The sequence below is a fragment of the Haliaeetus leucocephalus genome, unplaced genomic scaffold (assembly GCF_000737465.1).
Source record: "Haliaeetus leucocephalus isolate CR32 unplaced genomic scaffold, Haliaeetus_leucocephalus-4.0 Scaffold195, whole genome shotgun sequence".
NCBI classification, from domain to species: domain Eukaryota; kingdom Metazoa; phylum Chordata; class Aves; order Accipitriformes; family Accipitridae; genus Haliaeetus; species Haliaeetus leucocephalus.
In genome coordinates this window covers 5303925-5315270 of record NW_010972631.1, presented here as the reverse complement: position 1 = coordinate 5315270, position 11346 = coordinate 5303925, and positions in this window count along the sequence as shown.

Here is an 11346-nt window from a genome sequence, read left to right as displayed (position 1 = left end):
GGCAAAAAGTGAAAGAGGTTTAGGAGGCTGGAGTGCTATGGCGGTTTGCACGGCTGCAGTGGGGCACAGTGTCAGGATCGAGGTGAACTGGAGAGTGTCTAAAATGAGAGAGAGAGAAACAGAAAGCTTGAAAAGATAAAAAAAAAGATATGACGCTGGCACTGCTTTAAAGCAACAGGCTTCCTGAAGGTACAGCCATACCAATGAGCCATTTATTTTCCATTATAAAAGTCAGAAGTCACCTTAACGATACAGCAACGTCTGAAGGAAGTTGAACCCTCAGAACAGCGTACGGCATATTGTCCAATGTTTCCATTCAGGCAATAGCTAAATCTTGTGGAATGACTGGGGGTGGCTGCAGCAGAAGTCTCTTGACCATCCCTTTTACAACCGAAGGGCAAGCTAGCGGTTTGAGCAAACGGGAGGGTTGATGGTGTGCCATTGGCAACAGCGGGAGGGGAAGAAGCCGTACACCAGGAACGCAGGATGTGACTGATAGTGTAAAGGAAAATGAGAAGTCAACTTCATTTTTCAGAAATAAGATGATTTTACATTATTGAAAAAAAAAACACCTACCGCAGCAAGCCCTGGTACTGAGCCCAGTCTAAAAAAAATGCTAACATGAGCTGAAACCAAGTACCACAGTGACAACAGTGATTGAAAGCAGTAGCCAGGATTGCTCACAGTCCAAACCTTTCAGGAAAGGCTACGAGGAACAGGATGAACTTTGTGTCCACAGTATGATCTTTCCTATGGCACCCCATGCCAAACATTTTGCAGTTGAGGGATGGACCAATCCTTCTTGGATGTATTTAGTCCTGCTATAACTACATCTATACCTCTAGCTTACCCAATATCCTTCAGCAACAATTCTAGAATTTAATTAAGCATTGAACAAAAAAAGCACTTCCTTTCATTTGATTTAAATACGTTGCTTTAATGTCATTGTCTCAGTTCTAATGATACTGTCACCACCCATTGTGTGGTTTATAACTTTTGCAGTACCCCCACTCCACCCCGGACATTTTTATTTCCCCCCCCATGCTGAAGAGTCTCATCAACTGACCGCTGTCTCTTCACCGAGAGCTTCTGACCCACAGAGCAGTTGTGGGACAATATTCAGAGTACAAGGAGTAAATTGTCTTTGATATAACCCTAGTGCTGCATTACCAGCAGTTTCCCCTTAAATAAAGAAAATGTAGCTGAATTCTGACTTTCCAGGGAGGAAGCTGACTGTGTTTTGGAAAGGTAAGTCTAGCTTAAAATTCAAGCAGAACCCGTTATGGACAAAGTGACAGAGGAACAATTTCATAATTTTGCATCAATGACTGCAGACCATCCTGTGGCAGCATTTGACAGTAACTGGCCTTCAGAAGACCAGGAGCACACACCTTTTGGAGAAAACCTCTCTTAGGCTGAAGCAGGTGAAGTGCTGCCGTATTTGGGACAACCCTCCAGAAAGAGGAGAGCCAAGAGTGCGCTTCTAACGAGAGGAGTAACCTGCTCTGCTCCGAAAGCCTCTCTCACAACTGCGATGTGATCTCTCTTCAGGACTACAATTGTCTATGCTGCTTTGCAGTAGAGAAGTGAATTTGGAGCCTACGAGGTACCCAGGGTCCCAAGTACTTTCCTTTTTTACGCTACAGGTGAGCCCGCGGCGGGTAGCTGCACTGAAAAGGGAAGATGTCTTATGCCATGAGCAGCGAGTCAGCACAAGAACCGACTCCAGGGTCAGGTTTAGTGTGTGTCTGCGCCCACCTTCTCCTTTGCTAGTTTTGGGTTTTGAGAGCTGGGAGCCCGCTTGTCTCACGAAGAATCATTACGAGCCTGAGATATCACATACAGCATCCCTGGTCCAGCCACACGTTGCTGCAGCCCGCTGGGCTCGTGGCACTCGGAGGTGCTCCAGACTCGTGCCCTAGATGCTCAGGAGGATTTCAGGACCGACCGACGGCCGTTTTCCCTGCGGATCAGGTGCACGAGTGCTCTTGAACCTGGTGTAAGAGTGAGGTAGTTTATAAATGGTTTTGAAACGGAGCAGGTGAAAACAGATCACTAGGTAACTGATTTCCTTCAAATTTGGCTTGTGCTTCACTGGAATGATCTCAACTCTGAGGTGCCTCAGACCCATGAGCTATGGGAGGAAGATCTCAGAAAGGGTTACAAATACTTGTAAGTTAACTAGTACCCCTCCAAGACACATCACTGTTCTTACCTTTTAGAAGAGGGAGGAACAAAGGTACGACGAACTTGCGGTTACAAAGAGGTTGTCACCGGCCCCACGGGCTCCCGTATGAATTGAGATTAAAACGCAGCACTCCAAGTCTGAAACTGGGCCAACTGGGTATGGGTACGGAGTGGCTAAGCCTCCCTTAAGGCACCTGGGAGCCAGGCGTGCTCAGCAGCTCTGGAAGAGCCAGATTCTGTGTACTCATTCTCCTGTAAGGCGGAGATACTGACAATATATACTTACTTAATTGGATTGGATTTAATTGGGTAATTCCTCTCTTATTTAGGAAGAATACAGCATTCAGTGTAATGACACAAACCAGCCTGAAACTCATGGTCATCTTAACGGAGACTTAAAGAACTATTTTTCTGAGCCAATCCAAAATCATGAAATGTCGGTTTCTGTCATGAAAATGAAGATATTTAAAAAAAAAAAAAGTACAAGATGACATAGGCATTTGGAACTTTTATTATTTTATCATATATTTTTATTCCTTAAATGTACTTTTTATTTCTTTTTCTGTAAGGACTCTAGCTTCTATCTTTCAAGTTTTTCTCCTCAACCATAGGAAAAAAACACCCCGTTGTTTTAAAATCAAAGCTAAAAATCTCATGGGATTTGCAAAGACTCAGCAGCCCTGAAATGAAATGCAATTCCCTAAGGTTTAGGATCACAGAGATGTAAACATGCCTGCCATAGAGGACTAACCAAATAAACCAGAAGTTTGGTCTAGAGGAAAAAAAAAAAAAAAAAAAAAAAAAAAAAAAAAAAAAAAGGACATTGTATAACATTCTAGAAGAGATTCAATGTGTTGCAAGAGTGAGGCTGCAAAGCTTTTGGGGACTGAAGCATAACAACGAGTCCCACTAACACAAGAAAAGTTTATGCTGAGTTTCCTGAATATCAGGTCCATCCAGGAGGTTTAATCCACTGGGTGTTATGAAAATCACCTGTGGCAGCGACGGAAGAAGAGATAAGTGATGGGTTGGTGAGATTCATAGGATTACGTACCTAGGGATGCCTGCTGGGCTGCCTTCCAGCTATTGCTGCTGCCCTACGAGTGCTCCATGGTGCTTGCAAAACCCTTTGTGAGCCATCAAAGGATGGCTTTTCCACTCTCATCTGAGCTTTTCTTCTTCCTTCAACCCAGTCCTCCCACTCTGCCCACGCCAGTCAGCCCGCTCCCGCTGTAGGCTATCGGTACCTTTTAAGCCAATGAAGATGACAATGTTATGAGCATGATCAATGATTTGGTTCAGAGGCTGCGAACGCGCTGAACAGTCCCCGGTCATCTGCAATGTTAGAGATGGGCTCGCTGCAGCTCTGCAGTTAATTAACTGCATAAGTATAAAATATAAACCCACATTATCAGGACCATGTTGATGCAATTGCACAGAAGAGTGTATAAGCAATCATAATAAGGAGTGAGAGAGAAGGTAAGCATGTGAAAGACCATTTTGTTGGATGTTCCTTCACCTCCATGAAATTACAATAATTACCTGGACAAATGAGATACATCCTTTTGAAGGTTCAGTTCTAAAATTAAGCTCATTTTTTGTTGCGGAGCAGACATTTATTTACACAATTATCCTGCTTACATTACTGTGGACTTCCCTTGAACCGTGCATTGCCTCAAGCTGGGAGACTACAGTAGGCACTTTCTGTACTTCCCTGATCTCTGTGCTTCTTCATTAAAAAACAAGAAGCAGAAAAATAGATTAAGAGATATAAATGCAACTTTCTTCATTCTAGAAAATAATTCATGTCACCCATTGACCTCTGCACCCTTTCGGCATCACTTTATCGAGCAAGATGACCACACAGCCGCATCCTGTACAGCGTACAGAAAAAGAAAGCGTGAGTGGGAGAGACAGAGAGATGGAGTGATACATCTGGCTGCAGAAACATCGCTTCTACTGGAAAACAGGTGAAGTCCAGTAGGGAAGGAGAGTCCAGTATATCTCTGTAGATCCAGCGACTAGTTACACAGGATGGGAGAACCTGCAGCTCTGAGACCACACAGTGGAAGGGAAGGCTCACTTGTGTGCTGGCCTCTGTGGCCTGAAGCTGAGCCTTCCAGTCCTCTTAAACCCTTTCTTAGAAGACACAGTTCAGCATCCTGGAGTGTATGTTCCTTCCAGCATTTTGCTTGGTGACTAAGAAAATCATCATAGCCAAGGCCCGAGAAGTCTACTGCAAGGTGTATTTTATGTCAAATATTTGCGTACAGTAGATAATGTGCGCTAGCCCACAGCATCCCAAATATTTAGAGCAAAAAAAATACTCAAATGGACCTCAGATGTCCAGATGTGGATAACAAGCCTCATTAACAGCAAGTACAGACATTTAAGTGGACTTCAGGGAAGTCAATGGTGCCCTCTAAAGGAAACTCATGTGATACACAGGAGCTCTTGACAGCGGTTGTACCCACTGCCCATACAGCCACTGAATAATCCATGCACTATTTCTGAGCAATAATTTAAATAATCAATAAGCTGACAAAATACGGAGTCCTTAATATCCCTTCTGAATTTGGGAAAGTTAGCCTGTGCAAAGTTCAGGGGTTTTTTCAAACATTTATTGTCTAGGCTAAGAAGGCATCCTTGTCCCAAAACATACGTAAATGTTGTTGGGAACAAGACCTCAGATCATGGCTCAGAAAATAAAACTATATCAAACTAGCAGGACAGTCTGCACAGGTGAAAGTTAGCTATGAGACATTTCATAAAGCTTTATCCTGAGCTAAATAACACAAAACAGCAGCAGGTACATAGAGGGCAATTACAAGAGCTACTCAGGAATGAAGTGCATGTAATAAACAAGCACCAGAGAAGAACTAGGGCTCTGTAAGCAGTGTTTTGTCTCAGCCTTAGCTGACAGGAGTCCGCAATTACTCTGCGATTCAGTTATGAAATTCAACATATTCTCTTTCAAGAAACACAAAGTACCACGAACAATAACACACGCTTTGTTTCAGCCTTCCAGTAGAGCTCCAGCTGATCCCACCAGCCAAAGAACGTCGTTTGGCCGAATCAAGGAAAGAGCTATTGATCTCCAGTGTTCTGATGTGCAGATCTTATACATGGGTATATATTATTTCAGGACAACAACAATCTGCTGCCCAGGAAGATTAATCTTGTGCTGAATTCAATAGGCACTGCAATGCTTTGCTCCTCAGAAAGTCAGGACAATTATTCCCAGGTTTTGTGATCACCGCTCATTAAAATGAGGTTTTACTTGATTAGGTTTTGGAGGAAGTCTAGATCTCAGAGTGTACTTTAAAACTGAGAACATAAAAATATTAATATTGCTTAGAATTAAGTATTTCCAATTAATGTTTTAAGCATTGCTCACACTTTAAGTAAACTGTGCTTTTTTCTCTGGATTGCAGGTATAGTAACATGAGGATGCTGTCATTTATCAGTTAAAGCAAAGTTACATCCTTTGCTTACAGAAGTTACATCTATGTGCCAGCATATGTGGTGTATTCACTAGAAACAAACAAAAAAATCAGAGATGTGATTTTTAGAAGACATTAGAATATCCCTAGGAACATTTTCATCCTGGATTTTTGCATTTCTTCAACAGAAGAAATTACACATTGCAACTCACTCCAGGACTGAAGTTTGATTGAATGCCTTTTTCATTAGAATACCTGAGATTTGGATATAGGGAGTCTATACACACATGAAAATGCGGGCGGTGCTTTATAACGCATGAGAATGTGGAAATTTTTAGTTTAACTTCCATCACCAACCAGTGCGACTTGGAGAAGGCATTTTGTACCTCTCATTTCCTCAGGGTTTCCACATGGGTGGCGCGAGGCTAATAGGTTTAGAGAGTACGTCAAGACAAAAATGTCTCTGAAACCCAAGCGCTGTTGCTGTTACTCTATACGATGGGTTACGAGACAAGGAAAACTGCGTACCAAGCAAACAAATACTTGCTAGTTAAATACGAAGCATTCCCCAGGGCTTGGGTGGTTGGTTCACACAGGCAGTTTAAGGCTTAGTTTTGTGCTTGTTTCAACTGAGAATTCAAAGCCAGAGTTAGCTTTACAGCAAGAGGAATGTCAGGTATGGGAGTTCAGTTTGTGCCCTTTGCCAATCCAAACATCATTTCTTCATGCTGAGTACTAGTAATTAACTGATCTCTAGTGAATTACAGCACCTGGGTTATCCATCCTTCCTACCATGAGAATTATTAAGCAGCAAACTGTGAAGCTAACAGCTCATTAGAAGCTTTACAAAATACAGCAGCACATAGCCCAAGTCCCACAGACTCCCAATATACCGCAGTGTAGATAATAGCAATGGAAACAAGAGGACTGCGAAAGGGAGCATGACTGGGAAGGTCTGGGACGAGGGAGAAGCGGGAGGATCGGCAGAAGGGCTGCAAGAGGCACCCAGATTAGCAGGTCATCAAGATCCTAGCACAGCAATGTGCAGTTTTCCAAGTTACTTGGAATAGAAAGGGTGGCCTATATCCAAGCTAAAATAAAGACTTCAGTGATTGAGGGGCGATGGTGGGAAGATAAAGAACAGGCTGGAGCCCTTGGCAGCTTGGAGGAGGTGAGAAAGGCGAGTGAGGAAATCCTAATGACTGGCAGAGGTGGGACAGGACAGGTACAAAAATCATGGGCAGCTCCCAAAGGGCACTTCCCAAGCCAGCCACCCTCCCCAGCCAAAGCAGTGACGAGGAGATGCGAGGACTTCCGAGCAGGCAAGCCGCCTTCTCCGGGTCGCCGTAAGAACCTCTGCCTGGGCCAACTGGGTGCAAGTCTCTTGGTGCCTGGCCACTGGACAGACCGCTTGAGTTCATGCACCTTAGTGCTCATATGCGGCTGTGCGCGTAAAAGCAAAATCAGTTTAAAAATAAGATCGCCTCCCCTTCCTACGAAGCCTTTCCTACCCTCTTGCAACATTACTTCCACCCACAGGTGAGAAGAAAACACAGCACAACACGGCTGGCAGGGAGCTCCGGAGCGAGGAAAGAAACCGTGGGAGAGGAGATAAAGGCAGTTTAGGGAGAAGGTAACTGGTGCTTACGGGATGAAAAGCAGAAGATGGTTCAGAGTGAATGAACGATGGTCCATCAAGAGGAAAGACACAGTGGAAGCAGCAGGAGAAGTTTATGAAAGTTAGAGGGAAAGAGAAGAAAGAGGGTTGTGGGACAAGGGAGGATTCACAGAAACGACAGCAAAAGGTCCTGAAGACAAAGTTTGAACAAAATGTTTCAGGAATGAGGGAGATGGAGAAAAAGGGTATTGGAAGGATGAGGATGCACAGAGCAGCTATTGTGGAGAGAGAGAGTTGAGTTAGGATTTGTGTCCTGAATACAATGCTGTCATATTCAAGAACAGATGGACACACAGGAGGCGTCTGAGGCAACTTTGTGCAAGTAACACGAAGAAGCTTTGTGCAAAGGATTTCTGCTGGAAGGGAGCATTAATACCAGTGGGACATGGCAAGGACGACAGAATCATAGAATAGCTTCGGCTGGGACCTTGGCGGGTCATCTGCTCCAACGCCCTGCTCAGAGCAGGGAAAGAAAATAACACATAGGAGATGAAAAATTCCCTTGCATTTTTACAGATAGCAAGTTAAGCCTTAGCTACACACCAGAAATGCATATCCAAAGTCAAACCTTCCCTTGGTTCTCTACAGTTGATGTTCCCCTCTGGAAGCAATGCTTATCTTACAGATTACTGGAATTGCTACTATAATTGCTCTGGATTCTTTGCTATGGAGCGCCAGAGAGGTTTTGCATATCAAAAGCGGGCAAAAGAAACATATGACAATCAACCTGTAGCTTGCTCTAAACACACATGCACATCTGATGCACAGTTGATGCCAGCACAAAACAAAGATAGGAAAAATATTTCTCAAGCAAAATGGGTTGGTGGTTAATCAAGTGAATCGTACCTTTTAGAGAGGTATCCTAGCAACTCCCCAGCAGCCACAAGTCCCGGCTGACAGTGCACACTGATGCAATTGTTCTCCTCCTGCAGACATCAAAACTTTGCAGCTAATCAAAGAGATAATTCGAAACAGGAGACCACGTTAAATTTGATCCAACAAAAGGGAATTTTATAAATGAGCAATGTCACCCAGGGCATCTCTTATGCTTAAAGTTGTCATCTCGGAAGAAGAGTAGGTCAGGCTTAGTGAAGCCATGCAACTCTGGGAAGAAAACCTCCCTTCCTACAATTGGCAGCACGATTCTCCTGAAGGCACTCACTTCCACCGTGTCGATTTTTGCTGGTCTCTGCTTTACAGCACTATGCAGAATTTATTACTATTTTCTTGAATAGCAAAGGCTCACCCAAAGCACTCTCTAGAGCACAAGTATCAGCAAAAGCCCTGCTGATGCTCTTGTAGCCATTTGCTCCAAGATCTTTGCCTGAACAAATTTCTACTCCTACCATGTCAGATTAGGTATTCTTTCACATCTCCTGACAGTGCAAATAGGCTCTGGGCTAGATGGATTAGACCTTCTGTCTCAGGACCAGCAATGAACCTGAGGCTACCAAGTAGCCTATGCACATCCTCTCCAAGCGTCCCCATTTTGGAAGCATTATAGATTTGCAATTCACCTTTTCAGGCATGTATGCAATGGGCAAAGCAAAATCAGAAACACAGGATTTCTTAGGGTTCTGAAACACCACTTTTTTTAAATTTATTCTTTAGCTAGCCCAAAGATAACCACAGATCTGAGAAAAATATTCAGTATGTTTAAGCATGTCCCAGTTCACTTTTCTTACCACTGTAGTGTTCATCAGGCTTAAGTTCAGAGTTGTGAAGGGTGCCCCAAATTCTCCTCCTACAGCTTAACATCTCTTCTCCTGGATTACAGAAGATCTACTATGCTCTCCCCACCCTCCACCATTCATCTCCTCTCTCAAAGAGAAAAATCTTCTTAAAACTTCTTGTTTTCTCTGTCAGGTGAGCCCTGACACCTGACCACCTTCATCAGATGCTCCTCGGATACTTTTGTTTGATGACCACTCTCCTGGGCATCAGAACTGGAAGACCAGTTTTCCCAGGGCATTAATAATCTCCCTGAATATTCCACTAAAACAGTTAATCAAACTTTAATGATCTTTTCTTGTTGGAATGGAAGACTTTCTCCCATCATCTTTGGTGGTTCAGAAGGAAAGCAAAACACAACAGACGTAACAGCCGTATGATCTGAACATCTAACAAACAGAATCTACAACTGGACATAAATATCAAATCATACACAAATCATTATCAAAGCATTTGTGACCTACTTTTTACTACAAAAGATGGATCCTTTTGCAGTCAGTCAAGTGCTATTAAACACTGCCACCACTAAAAGCAACACGCAGACTATCCGGACACAGTAGTTGAGACCAGGGGTCAAGAGGACTACAAGGAATCAACGTGCCCAACCATAAGGTCCATAGACCCTTTTAAGGCCTTTGCAATAGTTGCTTCTAGTCAGTAGAAAACTGTTACTCAACAGCAGAAACACTACTTACAGATGTTAAAGGACCCAAAGGTTTCCCCCCACAAACAGAAGATTCCCTCTCAAAGCGCTGGCTTTATACACTTTAACTGTAATGGTATTTGCATACAAGTAACTCTAAAACTAGAAAGTGCAGCACAAAAAGAGAATAAGCTGTAGACAGACAGCAATGGGGGGAAAAAGGAAACTATACCTGTGATAGTGTTCCCAGCAGATTAATTTTTTTTCACCTTCCTAATGCAGATACACTTTTTTTTTTTGTGCAAGTCACCACAGTGCTTGCTTCAGGAAGAGTCTGGTAACAGGATGTGAACATTTGTGAACTTAAGAAGGGGCTGATAATATGAAACAGCTTCAAAACTATACATTTGTAATTGAAACAGCAGGGCACATCAGTTCAGCATGATAGTTAGAATTTGCCAGATGTTAATGGGTTGAGTTGCAAAGAAACAAAAAAACCCAACTCTCCATACACTACATGATCCTTAATAACTGCAGCAGCTACATCATTGTTTTATGCTTTAGAATCCTCAACCACAGGAAAGAAAAATAAACGACTCACCCCAGCAGTATCTTCAGGAACAAAGTGCCTTCTTCTAGAAGGGCAGCAGTCACCCACAATTAGGACAAGAAAGTTAAGACAAATAACCATCCACTCACAAACACCCACAGTGTTTACCCACAGACTTCTATGTCTTACACCACAGTATTCCCCCCAAAAAGTAATTGTGGAAGAGTAACACAGATAGTTAAATTCACTGTTGCTGGTCAGAATTGTCCTGATATTCTGACCATCTGCAAGCAAAATGAACCAGCTCAATTCTCTAATATTGGGACTGTAAGCAAGCAGGTGAACATGAGTTGAGTTGCTCTGCACTACAGGGTGCCTAGTGAGAACGGTCCCACACACTGGGTCTGGATCTGTGACTAATTTTCTTTCTGAATCAGGGAGCAAACAAAGCTATTGCATGATGCAGACACCAGCCTTTCTTTTCAGAAGAGCCATTGTGTTCAGAGAAATCTTGGCTCAAAGCATCTTGAAATCATGAGAATTCTTCTCTGTATTTTAGTATGTTTTGAACCAAGCTCATAGGGAGCATATCAGAGAGGCATTTCAAAACCTGTTGTTCTAGTAAGGAATGATCTTCAGTTTATTTTCTGGAATGCCTCTGCTAAATCCTTCATTGCCTACCTTTTTGTTTGTGTACATGGCACCATGCAGTGAATAACATCATTAGCAATGTTGCTACCAATTTTTGCCCCACCACCCAGTATCAATAATGTGATATAAAAAGTCAGAACTTTTTGTTAAAGATGATCTATACACAAAAATTTTACTCAAGTAATTTAATAAAACCATTTTGTTAAAAAATTACTTAGTAATAATTGGAATTTTACATAGAAAATTCAGAAATTACAAAAAATGGCATTATATAATAAATATAACCTGAATATATGAGAAGAGTTAGACAAACTTGGTGGTAAGGTCTACAGAAAACCTATGCAGAAGAGAGATCAGCTGTTCCTGAGTTAATTTTCTTTCTGTTGATGTTCTTCTGAGAGAACATGATTGCAGTATAGAATATTCTCTTTCTACCTGAGCCTTTGTTCTAGGTACGTCTCTT